This window comes from Etheostoma spectabile, chromosome 1, assembly GCF_008692095.1.
Source record: "Etheostoma spectabile isolate EspeVRDwgs_2016 chromosome 1, UIUC_Espe_1.0, whole genome shotgun sequence".
Taxonomy (NCBI): domain Eukaryota; kingdom Metazoa; phylum Chordata; class Actinopteri; order Perciformes; family Percidae; genus Etheostoma; species Etheostoma spectabile.
The window spans coordinates 26195843-26220842 of record NC_045733.1 but is presented as its reverse complement, the minus strand read 5'-3'; the positions used below and the strand labels follow the sequence as shown (position 1 = coordinate 26220842).

The following is a 25000-nucleotide window of genomic DNA, read 5'->3' as shown; positions in this document are numbered from 1 at the left end:
CCCAATCCACTGTTTGTTTGGTCAGATATTGCATTATTGTATATATTATAAAACATTTGGTTATTGCGTTCTTTTATTATAAGCTCTGTGTTATTTGGATTTTTTTTTTACTACCTTAGTACAGTTGCCCTGTCATAGTTTTGAAGAGCTATCATTCTGTCTCTAGTCAAAAATGTTTCTATGGAATATTGTTTACACACAGACACAACCATAGTTTAATATATTTTGGCATATTTGAACCTGGGCAGCACAGTGGCTCAGTGGTTTGCACTGTTGCCTGTGTGGAGTTTGCATGTTCTCCTCTTGTTTATGTGGGTTTCCTAAAATAAAAGGAAAGTACGTTGCGGTTGTAGTTGTAGTATATAGTATGCAGTATATGCATGTTAGCCCTGTGATAGTGCACCAGCTTGGCCAGCATATACGCATGGTCTTGCCCAATGTGTGCTGGGACAAACTTGAGCTCCCTGTGAACATAAACCCAGCAGAATGCGCTAAAACGCCTTTTTATCAGTGTTTACCCATCATTTATGTTTTCATCCCCTAAAGGAACGCTCACATACTTACTCACTGGCCTGCACTTTACCTGCTTTGTGTGAGATAGTAGGAAACCTTTTGTTTCTCTCTCTCTCTCTTTTCTTCCTTATTGTCTTTGCTCTCTTCTTTTTTTGCATCACTCCCCACCCTCCCTTCATCAGGATCAGGGGAGCAGATTGTGTGTCGAAGGTGTGGGTTGTGTTGGCAGGGCTGTGGGGGCGTCAGCTGGGCTGTTGTCCCGTCAGGGGGGGGAACAGGCTGGCAGCCCGGCGGGAAGGCCCTGTTAAAGATACACTGCTGGGAATCGGGCTGAGCCAGCGCCTGGTCCAAACCAAGCACACACACATGAACACACACATTGGGAGGGATTGGTAAGGAACGTGGTGGGGGTGTCCAAACCTAGGATAAAGACATTTCCTCCCTCATTTATAAAATCTGACACCACCAGTCTGCCTTCTTTGCCTCCCTCATCAACATCCCTTCACAAAGATGCCAGATGCACACACACGCATGCACGCACACACAAGCATACATACACACAGTCACACACACACACACATATGGTACAGTGAAAATCCAAGCTGCAGTACAGAGTTTAAGCTGCAGTTCATCTAATGACCAGTAAACGATTGCTCCAAAATAGATTTTTAAAAAAAAATCTTTTAATTCACAGCCTTTAAAATCTGTCGGTTTCGCCCTCAAAATACAGTCAAATGAATAAGTTTGAGTGAATGAATAGAGATTTGTTTAATGCATGGTCTTCAATTGTACCCCTAATTTGGTTAGCAGTAAAGCCATCCTACAGCTTCACAATGTCCTCCCAGTTACCTTCAGAAACTTATTTACAGTTTCACAGATGCTCCTCCTGCGTTATTCCACGTCAGTGTGTAAATTCTTATGTATGATTTAAATACCTTTGGGGGGGCTTGGAGGACATTTGAGGGTACAGCAAGCATTGTCGCACATTTCTCTACACATGGAAAACCTATTATGTACATCTAACACTCCCTCAACACACACGCATACAGTTACATACTGTACTACATTCTGTCTGTGTCCAGAAGGCGCTGTCTGTGTGGCATGCTATTCTCTTGTTGTCTGTTTAGCAAGTACAGCATGTGAGAGTACTGCCAAATTTGCATATGCAGCCATGTATATTTCAGCAGCATTTAAGACACACATCACCGACAGTGAATTATGCATGGGGCTGGTACAGTGCAGGTGCTTGTTTTATGCACTTGTGAGGGGAAATTGAACTGTGTTTTCTTCTGCTCATGACGCTCAAGGCCCATTGAAGCACACAGGGCAGGCAGCCTCTAAATGGACTGGTGGTGGACACCGTATTCCCCACTAATAAAGGGGGCCTGGCATAGGGAAAGGCATCCGACAGCTTCTGACAGCTAGGTAATAGGATTCCCACCTCTCTAAAGGGACTGACTGAGGTGCCGTTGTAGTTTCCTTGTAGACCACACCATCTATTTATTTGTGAATGTGCATGTGTGTTTGTTAAATGCGGTGCTGTAGCAGAGATGAGTGACTGAATAATTCAAAACTGGCATGTCTCACAAAATGATGCAAACACATGCATGGATTGTCAGTTGAAGGAACAGAGTTTTGCAGCAAAGACAGCCTAAAAGGCTCTTATGCATTATAGACAAGCCTTTTGAAACCGTTTTCTCATATGCAAATGGGACATACAGCTGCAATCTTTCCTGTTCACTGCAAATCCAAATGAGGCATGGGGCTGTTTATGTTTATATTGTGTGCGCGACTGCTAGAAGAGGGTGGAGGGGTGTTGGTCGAAGCACATGAAAGATACATTAAAAGACACAATTGTGCTGATATCAATGTTTACTTGAAAGAATGAGCAGTTAGAGCTGTGGCTTTGCCTGCACAACGACAGTTGTGTTTTCGTAAGCCACTCCTGGACTAAGGGAATAGACTGCAGAGGATGAGCATAATTAGATATGTCATTTAAGACACCTATGCTCTCCCACTGCTCTATATTTATCCACTTGCCGGTCTCTAACAGGCCCTCAGGTCAACACATTGTGTCCCTGCCTGTCAGCTCAGCAGTGGACGGGACATATGCGTTGGATAGAGACAATATGAAGCCACCTGCTAGTCAGCCTGCCCTCTCCTCTCCTCTCCCCCTCTCCTCCTCTCTTCCTCCTCTCTTCTCTTTGCCTCACCTTGCCACTGGATGCATTTGTGACAATTCATATAGTCCTGGTATAGCAGCCTTGTTAAACTTGGCTTAATACCAGTTAATCTGCTATTTAAAGAGTTTGTTTTAGCCACCTCTGTGTGGTAAATGATGATAAGCCTAGCCTGTAATAAACAATCTCGTAAACAGCTCTGCAGCTCAGACCTTAATGGCCTTAGGGGCTTGTAAGAGCTTTATAACACATTTATTACCCCTTTAATGGCTGAGGAGCTGTGAGCCATAACATAAGCGAACACTAATTTAATTTCCTGACAGATATTGGCTTTATGCTATCTTTAGGTTTTGGTTATTTTGCCAACTTGATTGATGTCATACCTCGTCTTAGGGGGTCCAGGGTCTTGCGTAATGCATTGTGACTCTAAAGACAACTGTATTCAACACTTGCTTCAATTATTTTGCCACTTGGTATTCAGAGTCTGGTAAGAGAAGAGGAGAAACCATTACTTTGTTAGCCAAAAGCACACATCCACTCAGAACAGACGAAAGGGCCAGCATGGGGAATAGAGATATTTGATGTTGAATCTCCCCCTATTTACAGTAGGATGCCTGAATAAACGTGTTCAGAAGCTGGAAAGCAGCATTATGACCCATAACCCTGAGGTATTTGAAATGGAACAGCAGGACTTACTTTGAAAAAGAATAGCAGATGTGCTCTGGGCTCACTGTTTATACCTTGATGTGATTTGGACTGAAATATAAAAAAGGCTGTTTATCTGTTCTTTCCCTTTCGTCCATGGCTGGAAATTGCAGGGTTTAGGAAAGGGAGGTTATTCAGACACACTGCACTGCTGGCAGTGGTTGGATAAAAGGAATATCTTTTGTTTTTGTGTCTGAAGCTGGTAGAAAATGATTCAACAAGTATTATTGTGAAAGTTTTCATCATATTGCTACAGTAGCTTCTATTTACCTATTTTCCCCCTCATCGCTGTTCACTGCTCAAACCAGATGCTGTTGCAATCCACATAACTATGGCATTTTATTTGAAGGCTCTAATATGTAAGAGTGGTCTTTGTACAAAGTACAGATTTTCTATCACACAAGTGCCCTTTCTGCAACATTTTCTCATCATGGTTTATTAAACTAACTCTTGGGCCTGGCTATCTACTTTTGGTTTCAGTGCTTCTTTCTCCAAACACCAATTTCAACCCTTGCTCAATTATTCTTTTGTCTGAATAGAAGCAAGGTATCAATCTTTTATGTTTTGGAAAAATCTGATGAGGGCTATTTTCCGGACCTCCTGCTTGACAGAGATTGTGGAGCTGGCGTGGGGAGAGAAATCCGAAATTGCAGAGTGAATCAATACCGGGCAAGTAATGTTAGGGGGGATCACCTTTCAAAGAGCAGAGCTGAATTTGTACGCCTTATGTTTTTGATCTCTTACTGTACTCATTTCATTCCAGGCACAGTTGTTATCATAGTTGCTGTTGTTTGTATGTTATTTTAGCTTCTTTCCCAAGTAGCTATTTTGCAATTTGGACAAAAACACAATTAAAGGCCCATCTGTTTCCAATGGTCCTAACGTCAGTCAGATGGGGTATGTCTATTGAAGCCATACCAGGATCCTGGCAGGTTAGAGGCTTCAGTAATGAATGTGCTAAATATGCGGCCAGACTGATTTCATCATAACAAGGCCTGTATGGGCTAGAACTGGTAAATATTTTTTTTCATGAAGTTAAGCCGTCACACTTTAGCTTTGGCGATAGTCTGAGGAAAATATACAGGACTCATGTATATAGGGATTCACCCTTGTGTTGTAAGTTTGAGTTGCATTTGGGACCCATCTCACTCATGCCAAATCTCATGAGACATGTATTTAATGTGTTATTGTTGACAAAACAAGATCTGGAGCTCTGAAGAACAACTGTCTAGTATTCCACTGCGACAATTTGTCAGAATGTGACGATGCAAAGTAATGAAGGATATTGTTTTAACTCATGAACAACAATTTATTTTACACGTTTTGCATGTTTTTAGCATAACACCTAAGAGTACTATACAGGCACATGTTTTCAGCATGAGAAGCCCCAGTCCTAATCGGGACCCTAACCACTAAACCTGACAATGTTAGTTAGTATTTTGTGGGAAATGCAATCCTGATTTTGGTTGAGCCGTACTGGGCCACAGTACTTTACAACTTTTGAGGAGTCATGGGATTTGTCACATGCTTTCACTTTCGAACTCCTCACGTTAAGCTTCAAACCACTGACCCTATGCTTGCCCAATTATACATGTCAAAGAAAATCTCACAATTATCCCTTATGCATAGCGCATGTGTGTAAACAGCTTGGCCACAATCATATATTACACAGTAGTCGTCTTACTTCCAGTCTGATCCTGTTCCGCCCTGGGCTGCAGCAGTACAGTTGGAACAAATAGTGTGCTTTATTGGTACCAACTCCTGTTTTGGATACAATGGCTACTGGAATTGCGCATCAGTAAATAGGCTAATAGAATTGCTAATAATATACCATGCTGACAGCTTTCCTAAAGTGTCTAGGTTAATTGTTACAAATATACTGCACCACCCTTTCCGTTGGAGACGCTTGTGTGAATGTGAGACAGAGTCTGATCAGGTTTTCTTGGGGCTGAAGCAGGGTCTGACTGATCACACTGCCTTGAGCCTGATGGACTCAGGTCTAAAGTAGAAGTCCGCGCCCACTCTTCTTGTCTTCCAAGCGTGCAAGCACAAACATTTCTAAAACAATTCTTTTACCTAGAAACGAGCCCGAGGGCTCTGACCAAAACACTTCTAATATAGGAAAATTGAGCTGCTTTGAACTTTGGTGTTTTTGATAACTACTTGGTATGCTTCCTGGAGGATAACCTGTGGGCCTGGCTTCCCAAGCTTTAATCTCTTTGATTAAGTGCCAGGGCAAGATAGCTCGGCACTCAATAGACTCTTTACCTTCCTAATATCCTCACTGTCCTGATCTTGAAAGCACCAGTACTCTCAACTCTGTGTGCATTTCTAGCCCTCCTTAGACTCCTCTGCAGATAGTTGTTTTCAAAGTTTGGGCCAATAACCTTCTTCCTGTCTGTGACCTTTCCCTTGTCCCTCATCCTGTTTTAGGTCAAGATGTCCTCTGTTTTTGCTCTGTTTATGCATTATGATTCATAGCAGCATGGGTGTACGTGGTACAGTACTGCACCCTCTTCCCTCCCTTTCAGTTGCGTGGAGCTGACGGCAGGGCCATGGCCTCCACAGATTAGCAAGGCTCAGAGAAGGAGCACAGTTGCTGGGGTAATTATGCTGAGAGTCGTGGGTTGCCAAATGCAGGATGAGGCTTGGGCCCAGATTCCATACTGGTGGATCAACCCTAGAAAGCTGCAACTAATTGCGCAGAGCATACATGGTGTAGCCCACCCAAGCCCCCATCATTACAACAATCTCTCAGGTCATGACTGTTTTGTGGAAGTATACCAAAGTGTCTTTGTTAAGTTAAATTGTATCTTTTCTGAATGATAGTAATGATTATTATATTTTGGACCTACATTTCCCACTAAACAACTTTAATTATCCTTGTAAAGACAGTTGGACATGAAAGTGGATGATTTTCGAACAGTGTATTGAATTTAACAAAACATTGTCAAATAATTTTACTGTTCACTAACATAACAGAAGCTCAGTCATCCCTGAGGAGCTCGGAGTAGAGCTGCTGCTCCTTCGAAAGGAGCCAGTTGAGGTGGTTTGGGCATCTGGTAAGGATGCCCCCTGGGCTCCTCCCTAGAGAGGTGTTCCAGACACGTCCAGCTGGGAGGAGGCCTCGGGAAGGATCCAGGACTAGGTGGAGGGATTATATATTCAACCTGGCCTGGGAACGCCTCGGGATCTCCCAGTTGGAGCTGGTTAATGTGGCTCTGGAAACGGAAGTTTGGGGTCCCCTGCACGAGCTGTTGCCCCCACAACCCGACAGCAGATGAGCGGACAAAGATGGATGGATGGATGGATAGATGGACGGATGGATTCATTACAGTTTCTGTGTCAGGCACTTTTCTGCACAAATAAGCATACTATTTGACGACAAACACTGAACTTGGGCCATAGGGCCTTATGTTGCACCCGGCGCAGCACAGCACAAAGCCCAACACAAGTGTCTTTGCTAGTTTAAGACCGATGCAGTTGTTAATTTCCCATCCAGCGCCCACCTCGTTTATAAAGCAAATGCACCTGCGGCCATCTTTGCGCCCATGGGCGTCCTGGCCTTACAGGGAGGTGTGTTCAGATGAATTCTTGGCGTATTGCTATCTTGAGACAGCAGGAAGTGATTGAGCCAACAAAAACCTGTTCTAAAGTCAGTGTTTCATTTTTATTTTAACAGCAAATTAGTAAAATGTGCCTAGGCCTATGCATAGCGTACATATTCTTGTTACACACACACAGGGAAGCGCAGAAGCACACACACATGCAAAAGATTACAAATAAAAATATGACGGCTCAAATACGCCATCATAATAGCAATGCTCCAAGGTACAATTGCGCCTGGCTTTTAAAGGGAATGGGACACTCTGATTGGTTTATTGTTAGTTACGCCCAAAACACACCTATGAATTAATGAAGACACTAAGTAAAACCTTTTTGACTTTTTTTTCTGCTGTCAAAATAGCAAATGGGATGTGGACACACCCTAAACGCACCTGTGCCAGGCGCTTCACGCCGTGCGCTTAGATCGTTAAAATATGGCCCTTAAGGTTTAACAATTGAAAACATTTATAAATGTCCTAGTAGCCGAAATATTGGGTGTGGGTGGCTTAATATAAACGCATCTCTGTCAAACCCTTCAGCTTGCGTTTTTACATTACTGAAGCTATAGCTGTGCTGTATCTGTTTAAGTCAATTCTCATCGGTTTGTGTTTCATACATATTTTAAATGGATTTGTCCAAAACCCAAACAGTTGTTTTGTGCAACTATTTTTCCACTCTTTTATGGGAAATTGTCATAAACCTTGAAAAGTAAATGAGCTCGTTTGGTAGGAGAAAAACCTCAAACTTCAAAGAACTGTCTCACATTTACTGCATCTAGCTCATGATGCCTGTTTTGATTGCCTCTGTGTTTTTCAAGAAGATATTTTGTTATGTATTTCGCTGCAGCTGCAAAAAAGACAGCCACAGGATTTAGATGCAGATAGAAAACAAGACACTCTAAAATTGTCTGACCCTTCCCAGCACTCTGTACCCTCTCTTCCCTCACCGCAGAGATATGAGGGCACTCTGACATACTTCTGAGACATCTTTTGTTGTTTCTTATGGGTAAATTCTGCCCAGTGTTATTCCATGTGAACCTCCTACACACACACACACACACACACACACACACACACACACACACACACACATAACCAAATTCAGTCTACAACAAAGTCCAGAGCATTGCAATTTTCTTTTTACACACATCAAATATTGTATATGAAATACAGTTAAAAGATCACAGCTGGGACCTTTACTTACATTTATAATCTAAGACAGTAGCTTGAAACAAAAGCAATAATGGGTATTTTTCTAAGTGTATCTATTTTTTAACTTTTCTGTTTTCTTTCATTGTTTTTTCAGTTCATCCATCTTAAATATGATTGATGCCCCGTTGATGCCGTACATTAAAGAGAGGAGAGTCTTGAAAAAAAGTAGAATGCATGTTGCCTGCATACTAGCATGTAGCATGTTGAAGTTAAAGTTGTGTACCTAAAAATAATTCTGCATTAGTGAGCAAAACATATGCGGTATTGCTTAGCGGTCAGTTTGAACAATGTCCCAAATATCCCATGTTAGACAGACTCAACTGCAACAATTGTGAATTGTCAACCATGGAGTCAGTATGTAGCATTGGAATGGAAATTATGAGCCAGTTATGCCAACCAAGTTATGAGGATTGGTTAATCAGTGGCTTAGGTAGGAAAGTCGGTAACCCACCTTGGGAAGTCTTAGAGAAGTTGTCCACCAGCTTAAAAACTGCAAGATTTGCCAACTTTGATACAGACATAGATTTTGCTGGCATCTCAGTAGTCACTTTGGCATTTATCCTGTGCCATGCCACCCCTCCCCAACACCAAAGTAATGTCCTATGGCATCTGAATAATGTAGAAAGTTAAGTCATCCACCATGACCGATAGCAGATGACTTCATGCAAGTGTGCATGAGTGCTCGTTTAAGGAAATATGTGCAATACTCTTGATGGGCTTTATTACTTCTGCAGCAGGGTATCCCTTAACTCCTATCTTTTTTAATTATTTAGTTCATGAACAGTATATATATTTTGTTGGGGGTTATTGGGGCATGAATAAGCGTGTGTCACGGCCTTTTCACAATCCCTTATGAGCAAATCCCACCCCCCGTCCCTGCCTTGCCCCTAGCAGGCCCAGCTCACAGTTCTTCTGATAGCCATGAAGGGATTTGGGCTGGATGGGCAGACCCTGACTGGGCTGATTTCTTTAAATGGCGCTGGCTAAAGCTGCCTTTGAAAGCAGGGGCGTTGATGAGCGTCTTCTCAGAAGAGCCTGTGTAGTCACTGCCTCTGGGAGGGACCCTCTCTAATACCTCCGCATAAGATATACAGGAAGAGGCAGGGATCACCAGCCACCCCAAGCCAAACACACAAACACACACATACACACATATACTCATACATGCACATGTAGACATGTGCACACCCACTTACTTAGACAACAACAAAAGTACTTTCAGTAAACTTTTTTACTCATACTTATGATGGATCTGTAAGTCACTCAACTAGACAGTGCAATAACTAATTTTACCCTCCCAAAGTACTGTTGAGTAGAGTTATTCATATTGTTGTCCTCACTCAGTTTGATGAAAGCATGCTACACATCTGTCTATTTGTGCAGATGCTCACTTGAGAATGCACTAGTGTGAGCAGCTTGCAAAGACAGAGAGGGAGGATTTCCAGAGGAGTATGTGGGCTTGGTTATTTTGTTCGCTGTTTCACCTTGTCCTTTTGCTCTCATAAAACACCTTAAACATGAGAGAAGACAAATTACAGCTTCAGAAGCAGGTGTCCCGGTGTATTTTTTTATCTCTCAGCAGGCCCCCAGGGTACATTACCTGTGTTCCACAGTGCTGGCTGTGACATGGGAGCTGTCACTGCTGGGGCCCCTAAGGCCCAGACTGCTGCTCTAAACAGGGTGGCCTTTTCTCTTTGATGGCCTGTCCCCCGGAGCATGGAGCTTTGAACTTAGGATGCATCCGCACCCAGCACCCCTGACCCCAAACCTAGTTACCCCTTGACTTTGCTATCACCTTAGTCATGGGAACAGGCCTGTCCACCATAAGCATCAAACACAGCTACATGGCTTAATGCTCATTAGGGTGATTGGTGCAAGTCAAGGCACGAAGACGTCAGTGCTTTTGACTAGTCATCTTTACTGTGTTCATATGGAAAATTCCTAGTTAACGCTTGTTGGTGTCAGTAAACCTTGTGTCAGAGTCAGAAAGTTAGGATACGTGCTTGTCCTCCACGGCAGTCGAATGGCTTCAGGCGAAACAAGCTCATTTCGCGTGAAAGAGAGAAAGACAGAAGGGGGAAAAGAAGTAGCAGTAAATTACTGATAAGTGACAGAGAGAGCAGCTTATCGTGTGACAGCATCAGTGTGGAATGAAGACCTGGTGTTGTGTGTGAGTTAACCCTTTGACACATCTCATGGTGAGGGTGAAGGTGAGCGAAACACACAGAAGACGCACAGATGAACAGCCGTGGAAAGAAGAGAGGCGGAGAGGGAAATGGGAAAAATTGCAGGGGAGTGGGTGGTGCACGGAGCGCGCCTGGCTTTATTTTCAATTGCAGTTTACGATTTTTCATGGTCATGTCTCCCCTGCCTCCGTTTCAAAATAATCGGCTGTCGGTTTTTGCAAGTCTGGCCGCCTTTCATTTCGGAGGTTTGTTTTTAAAAAGGTTGCTATTATAGTCAAATGGTTTCTGTGCTTCTCTAAACATGGCAAGGCATTAGGCTGGGCTCCGGTTTCAGGGCCTGGCTCCTAATGAGAGACCCAATCACACTGAGGGAAAAGACGGATCAGTCCTGCTACACCAGACCCAACCTGTGGTTTACCTCTTGAAACATAACCACACTCTTTCGTTCTCTCTTTTTCCCCTTTTCTTTTTCTTCCCCTCTGTCGTTCCCTCCACCTCCTGTCGTGTCTCCTCTCTTTTACAACCTAACTTGATCAAAGTTGATTGTGCAGCTGCACTGTTCCGCACAGATCTGTGAATAAATAGATTAACACCAGGGCCAAAATCTGGCCCGACAGCTCGCGTGGATTGCATGCACGGTGCTAGAATACTTAGTTTCATCTCATGTTGGTGGAGAGATTTTCCTCTTCAGCTGCAGACAATGACTGTGAGTCAGAGCTGTGGCAGGCTGACATGCCATGTGAACTTAAGTGGAATATGTGTATGTAGAGCATATTTACTGTTCACTGCTGATTGCACCATGAATGCCCCACAGCAGGGATATACTAATAGTGTTTCAGGTGTTTTAGAGACTAGAGATTGTACTGTAAAAGATTAAAAGGAATAGCGGGAGTGTCTTCTTACTATAAAAGTTGTTTCCCATAATGTCATTAGGGCTGAGGCCAATTTAGATAAGTGTTTCATTTGTTCTGTCTTCAGCTTGCCCACATTACAAACTTTTTAAAATGAACAATGATACAAATGACTAGACTATTGGAGTCCGTGGGCTCAGATATGAGCAGTACAGTATCAAGCTTGCAAAAACCCCTGACCGTGTTCTCCAGACTCTCCATTTCCCTCTCCACGGTGTACTATGTCATGAAGTGGAGTTATACAGTTTTGGGATAATTTTGGGATTGGCCCTCATTGAAACATTCTTAACCTGAACAGACGTGTCTTTAAATTGATTAACACCACCTAGAGCAAAGCCACGCATGTTTATATTTGTTCAAATCTTTTCATCTAGTTTGCATGCAACAAAAAAACTTTTGCCTCGCCTTCAGTCTTAACACATCTTTAGGCTAATCCTTTTCCCTGTGAATGGTTGCATATCATGAGAAACACATGTACAATTGACTTAAAAAAATGTGATCGCAAGTGCGTTTTGTGGAATGATGTGGTTGCTACAGTATGGCAGCTGATCACAACTCCTGCTTACCCCGTGGCTCTTCCTCCAGTGTTCACACAACTCTACGGTATTTGCTCTGTGGAGGTTGTCTGTTCTGCACTACTGAGTCACAAGGCCCTGTCAGTAACACACTGGCTTTGACTCCTGGAAAGCTGTAGTGGAAGAGAGGATGGGGAAGACAAAGAGACAGGGGGCAGTATGCACAGAGTCTTCTGTTATTGCCAGACACTCTTCAGTCTTCTTGCAGTGGGGACTATGATTTATGGAAGAGTCTCCATGTGGTAAGAACCTGAGGAGGATCACTCGCTTCTGCAGGAAGAGAGAGGGAGAGCGAGCACTCTCCTCTGTCCCTGGTGCTTCTCTTACACACCTATCTTAGCAGTTCTTATTTCAATTTCTGTTTATAGTTTTGACGGATTATAAAAAAGCAATGCCGGATGGATAACTTCCCTTTTTCCCCTTCTGTTCTCTTCTCTATTTTTTCAAAGTGAGTGTGATTGTTAAGCAGTTTATGTATTCTCTTTCTCCCTGTCTGTTTATTGGAGGTAGTGAATTAGGTTTGAAACCATCACCGGAGGTTGTGTTTGAAACTTGAAAGGAAGCCCCCATAGCACAGGCCCCCTCCTCTCTCATCCATCCACCCTCTCTCTCTCTCTCTCTCTCTCTCTCTCTCTCTCTCTCTCTCTCTCTCTCTCTCTCTCACACATACAACCTCACACTTTCTCAGCGTTAGCATAGTTGTCACACTGTGGCGCCGCTATCTGCACATTATTAGTTATTACTTTATCGGCTCCCAAAGCTGTCAGAAGACACCCTCCTGGAATATACAGCAGGCATAAGCCATCAGTCCTCATTACGCTAGACCCGTGTGCAATTTACACCCAGCTGCCGCTCACCCACCCATGACAAGATGCTAATGTGTATGTGTTTTTGTGTGTGTGCTCACACTTCTATGCAGATCACAGGGCTGCACACGTATGATATGAGCACATCTTTGAGGGAATGCACTCCCATGTATGAAAGGGGCAGGGCTAATGTGCAACATGATAAAAGCATCCACCAAGGCCTTCATGTTTGTTTGAAGAGGCTTATGTTATTCCATGCGTAGTGCTGCTCTTCCGAGCCACCAGGAGGCAGGGACAACATTGAAAACTGCTGCTCAGGAAAGCTCAAGTCCTGTTCAACACACAGGTGTGCGGTAAAACCCCTTGAGGCACCCAGGGGAGAACAGGGCCCAGCAAGTCAGGCAGGGTGAGTTACTGCGTATCCCAGTGATAGAGATCAACAAAAACGTCACCTCACCTGGGAAAAAGGTGAATGTGTGTGGTATGTGTGTGTGTGTGAGAAAGGAGAGATGGAGGGGTTGTAAAAATAAAAAGCATCATTTCAACATAATGAATTATGTTTTGATTCAGCCCTTGCATATTTTGCCCGAGGTGGCTGTCGTGAACAGATGTACAAGTCAGGTTCTCATCATTACTGTTTGCGTTGCAGCATGAAGATTGTGCAAATCAGACCTCCTGCACCGACATGATGCTTACTTCCAAGTCCTGTTGCCAGTGACTAACCTCTCCACCGTTTGATCTAGCAAAGTAGCCACATTAGCACTGACTAATTCGCTTGGCTGTGGGTTTGGAAACAGCAAACATTCTTGAGGCCTGCTGTCACACAGTGATTGTAAAACTTGAGTTAAGTGTTTGAATCCATTGTGTCCTGTCCACGTGGTTCTTTTAAGAGGCATCAGTTGGGCACATACAGTACCTTCATTAGTCTGTCAATCATAGGATCGACACCCACGTTTGGCATGAGGAAGAAGTGGACACATGTCTTTTTTCTTGTTGATGTTTGATTGAACTTTTGGCATTTTGGCAACATTAACATGATGTCATACATGTATGCACAATCAACAGTGGACACTCGACAGTGACAAATGACTACGGTGACTCATAATTGATGGTTATTCCCATATTTATTGAGTAATTTCAGTATCAGCTGAAATGTATACAGCAGTAAGTCATGCCGTTTTCTTCGTCAGTCATTATTTTATGCTCCACTTTTAGAGAACGTATGTCACGTGAAGTACAGTTTTTCATGAGGCTTCCTGTGCAGCTGTTAATTTTATGGAAGACACACTCTTAAAGAAGGTCATGCATAGAAACATTGTGGCATGCAAGCCTTTGAAGCAATGGTGTCTCCAATTTGGTTATTGCAAGAGAGACATGTCCCTATTTGTCTGCTCATGCATTATCAAGAGAACGCAGGTGCATGGATGGCCAGCAGCAACAGGAATGATTTGCTATGTTGCTCTTGGATAGCTAAGCCTCCATCCCATATAATGCTAAACACAATTATGCAAACTTTTTTCTTCTTCAATGAGAACAACGCAAAATAATGGCTTTAATATATGCCCTTACCTCCAGCAAGTGTTTTGTATGCAAATGAGGTGTGATTTCAGGGGATGGAGAGGCGGAATGTCTCTTGCATCCATCTTTTGTTGCCAGGCGGATTAAGGGAGATCTGTTATGGTTTGTTAACATGGGAGCTTTTGATTCGGATTGAAACGAAACCATGTGTAGAATTAGATTAAAGACAATGTGTGGTGAGTGGCGGCTCAGGCATGTGCTGGACTTCAACCGCCCGTACGCAAGCACTCACCACTGTGGTCCCCATTGTTTGGCCCGGCTTCTGTTGTGAAGTGGGTTTTTGTCCTGTTTTTGTTCTGTAATGGGCTGTAATAACTTATATAAATCACAGTGACTGAGCTGAAGCTCCACAGTTTGGGCTTGGCATTGATGGAAGGCCTGGTTCTCCAGAGGACTGGTGAGCAGGAAGTCTTGTGTATGCTGAGGGAAAGTTTGAAAGTCAGCAGGCTTTAGGTTTGACAGTGTTGTTTTGTTTGTAAAAGGAATCAGCCTGAGGTTTTCTTTTGGGGAGGAAGGTCAAATAAAGAAAGAGGAAAGCTTTGATAGTGATCTACAAACCGTGTGTTAGACCAGGACAGGTGAAGATATAAAAAACATTAAAGGGAGCTGAATTTGTGTGAATTTCTTCCTCGTGTTTTGCCTTGCCTGAAGGGCTTTATTTTATATCAAAAAGAAAATGAGAAAAATAATACTGGATTACAAAATCAGGCTCTTCTCATTAAAAAGGGCACACAAACATCAACAAAGGGAGAGAACATTAATAATGTCTTCTTGGAAACTGTGCTCAAGTGGAAGCGAGTGTGTTTTTTCTAATATACTTATACAAAGGTGTGTGATAATGTGTAGGGATGATAAATGAAGGAATATGGAATTAGTAAGATGACTCACTGTGTTCATTACTAGTCAGGGGTGTTTTGTCAATAGCAGGACTCACATCATCTTGTAAGCTTTGGGCGGTGCATTTAGTTACACTGCTGGGAATTGTCCGTAACCCTGTTTTACATTGGAAATAGCCCAGAGGAAAAGGGGTAAGAGGAGAGAGAGGAGGGGGTGCAAAGAGTAACCACTGATTAATTATGCACATCCCTGATTGTGACATGCTATCTGCTGCTATTAATGGGCAGGGATAATCACTCTGGATTGTAATTTCAGCCTCTGACTTCAGAAGTATACTGTGTCCAACATCAATCTTCATACAAAACTACTGCAATTTACAGACAAACTTCATTTGCAACTGCTGTTGAGTCTTCAACTCGGCTCATTTCTCAGAAGTGAAGTGTTAAGGAGAGGCGGGGGCACAAAGGGTGGAGGTTGCTTTGAATGGTGTTAGCCATAGACAGGCAAGTTCAAACAGGAAGCCATGATATTACTGTACACTGCTTGAGGTTATAAAAAATAATTAGAGATCTGTGTGAAAGAAAAAAAAATGTGTTTTGAGGTGGCATATGAAAGTTCACAGCTTTCATTGTTTGAACTTTTAATTCAGCTCTAAATGAGTGTCATTATTCTCGCTCACACGTGGTAGTGTTGAGGAGGAAAATATACGAGATCTTGGAAATAATATCACATTAAAATGTTAAATATGAGTTAATGAGAAAATAACACTCACCCGCAGATTTTTAGGCATCATCAGAACTGCCACAGAGGCATTTCAGGTACAGTATTTGCTATGAAATGTGTTTCTGTAAATGTAAATGTCTGTTTTATGTCATGTGCGTTATAACTCTGCCTATTAGAGGGAAAATATAAAGAAGATAAATGGACAGTTTATTCCCCATTTTATCCAATTTCAGCACATTTTTTTCATTACAAACTCAAACCTTATAAAAAAAAATAAAAAAAAATAAAGTGAAATTGAGCCCAGCTTCTCTTTTTTGACTTCTCCAAAAGCTTCCCTGGCAGTTTGTCTTAAAGCCGAAATGAAACGAAGAATGTAATTAGAGGGAAGGGAAACTTTTACGGGGAATTTCAGAATGCCGAGCAATCAGAGCCTTGAAAGCAGCATTTGGACCCCCATCAGAGAGTCTCCTGCCCAGCCACAGACAGTACACAGAGTGTTACGGGCCCCCTTTTCCACAGAGACACACACAACGTCTTACTGTTTTTATTCTACCTTCTATGGGTGTGCTTTGCTGCTGTCACACCTCCCTAACATTAACCTCGCTGTGTGGCTTCCAGATCCAAGAGGAAACCACATAGGCTTTCTCCCGCTGGAAAGACAGGAAAGCGAGCTTTGTGGTGGGTGATGGGACATAAGTGAGAGATAAAAAAAGAAGACGAGGGAAGATCAGGTGTGTGAAAGGGAGAGACTTGGCGAGAGAAATGCATGAAAATAGCATGAAAAAGTCTGTCCTTTGGTTCTTTCAAGCCCATTGGTGAGGCTAAACAAATAGCGAATGCTTTGGAGAGACACATTAACTGTAACTGCCCTTGATCTGGCAGTGTTTAGAGTGCTGTCGGCATGGCTAATAAACACTTCATTTAGTTTTAATGGTGCCGGCGCCTCTCTGCAGCCTTCAAAAGTACCCTTTATTTGGGTCATTTACGGCTCTTCCTCGAGGAGCACCCGAGGGACTGCAGATCCAGTCCACATCTCTGTCTGCCGGAGCACTCCAGGCCTGGGGAAAATTAATAGGGCTATCTTGGAAAAATAAATAAGTGATGGGCTTTACCCCTGCCAAACAGCCCTGAGAGCTTATTAAGGCAAAGTGAAGGGAGATGGGGCAGCTGAAAAAGAAAAGAGATTTTAATATGAATTTTGCACCTTTTAATGTAGGGCAAGGCTAGTTCTTTTCTCAGTCCCGTCCCTTCTTTTTTCCTCTTTCATTCCATTTCCTTGTGCACACTCTCCAAATCTTTTTCTTGCTTTGCCTCTGTGTTCCTCCTCTACAGTAATTGTAAACACAGCAATTATGGATTGTGTGAGACTTAATTATAGCTTGTGCAGAGCCCTGGGGGAGCTCTGGCGGAATGCTGTGGCTGATAAAAACGCCAGCTCATCAGCACCCCTCCAATGGTGGCGAGCCCCTGCGAGAGTGGACCAAAGGGAACTGTTCCCCCAGGGCCCTCCCAGCCGAAGGACCAATTAGTATTAGGCGGGAATTAATCTTAACGGGACACAGCCACTCAAACAGGTCCTCCCAAGGTGAGGAGGAATTAATGTGGTTTCCTTATTGGTTATTGCTGCTGTTGTCATTTAGGTTATTCCCCACACGATAGACTAAATCAGCCTGTAGCTGACATAGCTGACAGATGTTTCTCTGCATGCACCGTATCAAGACACAAGTTGGAGGATGCTCCTGGATTGCAAAAAAGAGCAAATCAAATCATAAATCATCAATAAATTGTAGTAACTGCTTCTTGTATTTAGACATTCAAAGCTCAGCCCTATGTCAGATCCCATCAGGAGGGGGCTCATATAGTGATCCATGCCCAGTTTAAGTATTGATTTCTGGGAAGCATGGCTCCATTAAGGTCCTGCCCGGGGATGTGGAAGGGTCACTAGTGGAAGTTGTGGGCTGCCGTGACCCCAGCTGCAGTTTACAATCGATTAACTCTGACTGGGAAGGGAGAAAGTCCTGGGGAAGTAAGCACAGGGCCCCACACGCAATTAGGCTACATTAGCCCTCTGGTCAGAGCTGTTCCAGGGGTTGCAGTAAGTTAATTAGCACTTTCTTATGATATCATTGATGACAGGGGTAAAGCTACCATTGATTCGGCTTTACTCTATTTCAGCCTTGGAGACCAACCCCCACAGCTGCAGATGCTCCCAACACCCCTCCTTTAAATTGAGCACAACATGCATGTCACTCCCTTAAAAAAATTAGGAAGCACTGACCCGTTAGGTTGATCCTAATATTTCACGTTTCTGGAAGTGCTATTTGAAAACCATGCAGATTTGATGGAGTGGGCTGATATCACACTTTGGGCCCTATTTACAGGGATATAGGGAATAGGAGATGACACTCTGATTGGCTTATTGCATGTTACGTCCAAAACACACGTATGAATTAATGAAGACACTAAGTACAGCCACTTTGAACCCTCCGCCCGGCGCTCAGAACCTTTTTTCCGCCATCAAACTAGCAAAAGTGGATTTGGACACGCCCTAAACGCACCTGCGCCAGGCGCTTCACTCCGTGCGCTTAGATCGTTAAAAAAAGGCCCTTAGAGTGGAAGGTCTTCCTCTGTTTTATTTTGTAGTTTTTCAAAACAGATGATAGTAAATGTCATGGATAATAATGGATTTGCATTTATGGCTTCTGACAGTCTGCGGAGGTTTGACGAGGGGGCGGTTGCTCTCTGAAAATTCCCAAACGTAGACTGTGCGTATGGTACTTAAGGCTTCATATAGAGGCTTCCACTTTGACATCCCATCACGTGTTTTCCCCATGATACGTGTGTTTTTGCCTGTGACTGCTTTTTGTCTAGGCCCTCTTTCTCAAGAGAAAACACAAAGACCCTTCACTAATTTCTTATTTTGGCAATTAAAGTGTAAAGGTGTCAGAAGCGGATCGTCTTTGTCTCCCTCTCTTAACACATAACGAACATCTCCCCGTCTCGTCATGTCTCTCCACTAATCCCTTTGTTTTTAGCCTGCCATTTTCTTTATTCTGCCTCCTGCTCTGTTCTTGGAACTCTTCTTTGCCGCTCCATCGTTCTTTCTCTCTTGCGCTACATCTTTCGCTCTCCTCTACTGGTCTCACAGTACTCCCTTTGTTAAATAAAAGGTTTGCCAATAGATCACTCACTCTCTTTGTTCTTCCTCCTTTACAGTGCGCTGCTCTCAATATTGTTTGTTTTACCAGCAGCTAAACTACATTACACCTTTTTCTCTCTGTCTGTATCGCTCCATTCTGCCTGTCTGTTTTAGCTCGGGGCCAAGCCATGCAAGTGAACAGCGATAGATGAAGCACCTTGTCTGTCAGCAGTGTTGGAGGGAATTAATCACAATTCAGTAAGTGCTCTGATGAGGATTCAGAGATGCTTGTTAGAGATAGAGCCATCAGGTGTTTCTGATCAGTCTTGCTCTGACAGCAGCCTGGGGCGGGACACTGAGCCAGGTATTAAGGTGTGTTTTCGGGCCCAGTCCTGCCCTCCGGTGCTAGTGGTCATGAGTGCACTGGACTTAAAGTGAACACCCACCAACTCACCAAATGTGGGTTGAAATGAATTGTGGCAAATAGCGTTTTTAAGTTACTGGCCAACTTAGCGGAGGCTTCATCTAATTGCAATGTCCGTCCAAAAGTCTGAGCACACCTGCTCTTCAGTTATGTGCAGCGCACTATGAACATCAAAGGTGTAGGGAATAGAAATTGGAGGAATGGCATGGTGCAAAAATGCTGCCAAGTGTTTTTTTACATATTGAAAATTTGTTTCAGTTGTCTGTGCATAATGAGACTCTCTTTTCTTTTCAGTCAAAGTTCCATTCCATCCACTCTTCCTTTTATTCAGCACAAGAAAACTGATCAATGAAATTAATATAAAAATAAATAATACATTTTACATTCATACATTTTTAAAATGTATTTGTACAAACTGTGAAAGGATGGTTGCAGTGACATATAATGTTTTGGTTTGTAAACATTGGCTAATATCTTAAAAACCTATTAGCTAAAAAAGAAAAGTTGATAAATAAAATATAGAAAAAGCACAACAAAAGACGTACATTCAAATACAGTATGTAGAACACTATTAACGATTCAGTCATTCTACTGAGCCACTGAGAGACAGACAGACGCTAAACCGTTGAGCTCCTCTGCATGTTAGCGGCTATATGTGGCCATGTCTTCACATGCCAAGGAAGTGCGTCTGCTCCTTTGGAACGCCAAAGTGTATGTTATGGCATTGTGACAAATATCTGACATGACACACTAATCAGATAAGAGCTCAAGCCTGAGGCCAGAGAGGGCCACTTGGACAAAAGAACAGGTTGAGAAATAATAAATATCTTTAAAACGTTACAAATTATAAGTGCTCTACCATTAAGGGAGTCTACGTGATGTGCTCTTTGTGTCTGCGCCCAGTTGCACATTCTTCAGGGTAATTTACAACATGGCTCCTAGCAGTTTGTTTAATTTCAGAGCCCAAATGAAAGCGTTTGCGGCATATTGGCATATTTTTCTTGTTAAGCAATGTTTAAGGTAGAGATAGACACGGCAGTAATTGCAGGTTTGACTGAGAGTAGGAGTTGAGTTAGCAGACATCAACACTCCCCCCTGCCTTGGAAAGAAAACGAGAATACAGCGATAATGTTGGAGATAAAGCATGAGAGAGGTATGTCATCCACTTAACTTTTTCACTGTTAGGGGACTCGCATTGATCCTGCTGAAGCTGCAAAGTAGATTCAAAGTATGACGGGAAACATTTGAGCAGAATATAAACAAAGAAGAAAAAAAAAGAAAGTAACTGGGACAGAAATTAAGAATGAGGACACATCAGCCTGTAATAGCGGTAGAATAACAAACACAAGCCAAAATTAGTCTCTCACAATAAACTGACAGGGGTATAAAAACAAGCCTGTGTACATGATGTGAGGTTATAATGAGGCATTGATTGTTTGTCCTCAATTTCCATTTCAGTTCCCTCTCAAATTGAAGGCAGACACTTGTAAACAGCTATACCTATGTCTTTGCTGTTCTCATTAACTTTTATTTATTTATTTCCCCCACACGTTATTAAGGTAGACAATCGCGATGAGAGGGCGCGTGTTGCTTCCTGTATGCGGGAGTGCTTCCTGTTTGCCTGACCTTGTTCTGGTCGTCTGTTCCCGAGATGGTGTTTATCACCCGGTTTGCAATCATCTGAATGATGCAGCCGGGGTCCTTTGGGATGTTTGTTTGTGCTGTCTTTTATTATGCCATTTTTTAACTGTCATTGTGGCAAGACAGGAATGTGCCATTGCTTGTTGTTGGCTGCTGGAATAAGAAAGCCCAATTACCATGGGTTCCAGTGCCTGGTTGTAGTTTTAAGGTGGTGTGTGTGTGTGTGTGTGTGTGTGTGTGTGTGTGTGTGTGTGTGTGTGTGTGTGTGTGTGTCGGGTTTGTTCTGGTGAGCAGCTGTCCCAGGCCCCGCTGGCAGTGTATGGTTATGGTTGCAGTGGTGACAGCGAGGAGGAGGAAGAAGAAGCAGACAGGCGTATAAGGGACTTCTCATGTGTTGTGTGCTGCCACCTTGGTTCTGCTCAGCAGCCAGCTCTCCCTTTCTGTCTCCGCACCACTTTTAACTGCTGTCTGATGTTGTAAAATCTTGTATGTGACGCTGCGACTGAAGTCGTGTGCGTTCCTCCCGGTTTACAGAGTATGTGTGGCCAATTAGAGCTGGGGTTATGAGGCTGATGTATGTATTATAGTCTATTATTCCTTCTTCCCTAATGTTGACCATTAACTGTTGTGTCATTAGTTACTTTACCAACTGTGGTGGCAGCACAGGAAGGCACACAGTCTGTCATAGAGTACACATTTCTTTGTGGGTACAAGGCATGGGACACAGGAATGCAACTGCAAAACGGCGACAGTATTCTGGGGAATTTTAGTAGAGCAAACCAGGAACCACATGATATGGTTGCCATCTAATTAAAAGAAAATAGCAAGTACATCAATTTTGCTTTTAAATTGGCTTCTTGCATTTTAAAAATATACATTGTTAAATGGTTTGTTATAGCATAGAGTCCTGAAATTTGCTTAGGAATTGTACAAACCCTTGATTTAACAAGAGAAACAAACATGAACTGTGAGTTTTCTGGTGTTGTCACTGCGGTGAATGCAGTAGTATCATGTGCATGATTCCTCTACTGTGTTGTTCCACTTTGGGCAGTGTTGTGTGTGTGACACAGCTTTGACTTGCTGTCTGTCGGTCTCATATCCAGTGTGGCCACGTAGTGAGCGGTGTCTAATGGAGCCTCTGATGAATAATGATTCCATACACTGGTAATGTTCTGTGCCGAGTAACGGCTGCATTGGTTTCTGTCCTGTTAACTCCGCTGGTGTAAGATTGATTGTGGTGTGCTCCGCAGTCATACAAAGACACTTCATTGCTTAGCAATGAAAATAAAGCTTCTCCCACTGAAATGAAGAGCAATGACACTAGGGCAACAGAGACAGACCAGCACCAAGCCTGGAGACAACCGCAGCCCCGTATCACCAGCATGTGTGAGTGACACACCATGAAATAGGCACCGCTCCAATAAGACTTATTTGTTTACTCATTGCTTTCTGCTAATTGAGGTGTGGCAGTTTGTTATTTTTGCCTCAGTTGAGATGAACCTTAGGCGCCCCGATTAGGCCTCTCACTGTACTTAGAGATCCTCTACCAAGACTCTCCTTCAAATTACACTTGACACTGTGAAGAAACATCTAATAGAAGTGTGTAATGGGCTCTGATGACAAACTACACGGTTGGAAGACCATGTAATCTCGCCGCAATTAATTAAAGTGCGTCCTGTGTGTGTGTGTATGTGTGTGTGTGTGTGTGTGTTGTTGTTTTTTTTCTCCCTTTCTCTCACACCCAGCCTAACCAGATGCCACGAAATAACTGAAATAACATTGCCTGTCAACAGTAAAAAATGAAGACCCATACCCTAACAAAGAAAGGTACTTAGAGCTGGCAGAGGGAGGCAGATGCAGGGTTATTTATGCTCCAGTGCTTCTCAGTGTCCCGGTAAGGGTCCTCCACAGCTCAACATCTGTACCTCCAGCCGCCTAATTACCCACAACACCCCTGCCCAACCACTTCCTAGTCTGTCACCACCTCAAAGCTCGCTGGAGAAGAGCAGAGAAAAGAGAAGGTGAGAAGAGTGTTACCCGTTGCCCGTCTTCATCGTACAGTTTCACTGTACACAGTATTGTATTTTTACCCCGTTTAATTTTTTCTGCTACAGAAATGACGATGACAATGTTTGACTGTACTACACATTGTTAACTGAAGTTTTTTTTCCATAATTGATTTTACAGAGCAGTACTATCAATTTTACCTGCAATGTTCAAAATTGTACTGATCAGAAAACCTTTTTATATTAAAGTAGACTTATTCTCTCTCTCTTAATCTTTCTCTATCGCCCCGTAGACCTCTTTTCACATTGTTCTCGCACTTAACTTTTGTTATTTATCTGTTTATTTATTTCTCACTACAGTATTGATTCGAAGACAGAGAACAATTAGGCCCATTTTGGGGATAATTTCCCTGTCTTCACTTATTTGTAGTCAATGAGAAATTTGCAATGCTTTATGGAAGTTTTGATGGGAGCTATCAGTTTGGAGTGGCTTGTGCCATTGATTTGATTAAAGGCCTTACGCATTGTCTAATGAGTTTTACACATGGCTGAGTGGTAAATAATCACCCAGTGATTTCTGACCCAGAACTCTTCTTTACACCCCCTTCTCCTCTCATTTTTCTTACTTTCTCCCTTTCTCACTCTCTTGGAGCAGAGGACCAGACACTTGGTAGTTCACAGAAGAGGTAATGGAAATCAATTGAGATCGTGATTTGAAGAGTTTTTCTCCTCTCCCCCCCACCTCTCTCAAGTCAAATTGATTCCTTTGCTTGTTTTGCTTTAATAATCATTTTAGGTCGGTGTTCAGTAAATGTGAAGAAAATGAATAGGAATATGAGGTGTCAAGCCTCTTTGCATGATCAGTTTGTGAAAACTATAAATTTTACCCGGCTGCAAATTGTCGAGCAATTAAAGCGTATTGTGTATAATAAGCGTCGACTCTACTGGGTGTTTAGCTTTATCGAGCCTGTCTGGAGATGGAACTCATACCTGCTGCTCTGTGAATTGCAGCACATAAAAGATGGACTAAATATGTTCCCGGGGAATATTGCCCTCTCAAAAAGACCAATCCGTCTTGCTTAGGGAGGCAATCTTAGGTGCGGTAGATAAACTAATATTTGTGTATAACCTCAGTCAGACAATACAAATGATCTGATGATTTTTCATCTCCTTATGCATACAGGGAAATATGAAAAATTGAGGTTTAGGAATATTTGCAGGGTCTGCGAGGCGGCTGGCTGGGCCACCGAGTGCCCTGGGCCACGCTCCTCACCAACGACTGCAGAGTGAAGAGTGATGAGAATATTATACCCGTCTGTTTCCCGTCACTCCCTATCCTCCCCTCCCACCTTCTTCATTCTATCCTCTCACCACACTAATTCATATGGCCACAAGATGGAGAGAGAGGGAGCGGGCGAGGTGAAATGAAAGAGCGCGAGCAGTACACAGGCCGCCCCTCTGGTTTGCCGTCTTTGACTTTCACCTTCTCCCCGCCGCCCATGATTGACAATCACACTGACATAAATCACCCAGTCCTTCTCAGTCCTCTATATTGTTCCTCCCACCCTAAACCAACACCTCTGCCATCCTCTGCCAACTCCTACTACTGACACATGGACGCTCTTCTTTATCTTCTGGCTATCACACTGCTAAAAACACACTTATTGGGTTAATCTGCTGATGTTACCGGGCCAAAGTATTCATCACATTGGGGAGCTGGTAGGCAGATAGGGGCACAGTGTGGTCTCTAGTGTTAAAGTGTTGTCATACTCAAACTCATGTTTGTGAAGGCTGCATTACGATATAAAGGAGGCTACAATGCTGACACTCCATCTGTGTGTTATTGTCAGATGGCCTCCATGATCTTAAATCCTGAATGAATTTTGCTTCATGCAGCATGTATAGCAGCATTTAATATATGTGTATATATATATATGTATATATATATATATATATATA

General features: G+C 43.0%; 1 protein-coding gene and 1 long non-coding RNA gene across 3 annotated transcripts in view; one reads left to right on the top strand and one right to left on the bottom strand.

The window, feature by feature from the left end:
- Window positions 1–25000, top strand: part of fto (FTO alpha-ketoglutarate dependent dioxygenase) — a gene marked incomplete at its 3' end in the record, with an annotated part of 134636 nt that overhangs the window by 81100 nt on the left and 28536 nt on the right.
- Window positions 7216–18432, bottom strand: LOC116688543 (uncharacterized). The gene is made up of 3 exons (XR_004331797.1): window positions 18236–18432; window positions 13457–13459; window positions 7216–7265 (listed from the first exon to the last, which is right to left on the bottom strand). It is a non-coding gene; the product is annotated as an uncharacterized LOC116688543 (long non-coding RNA).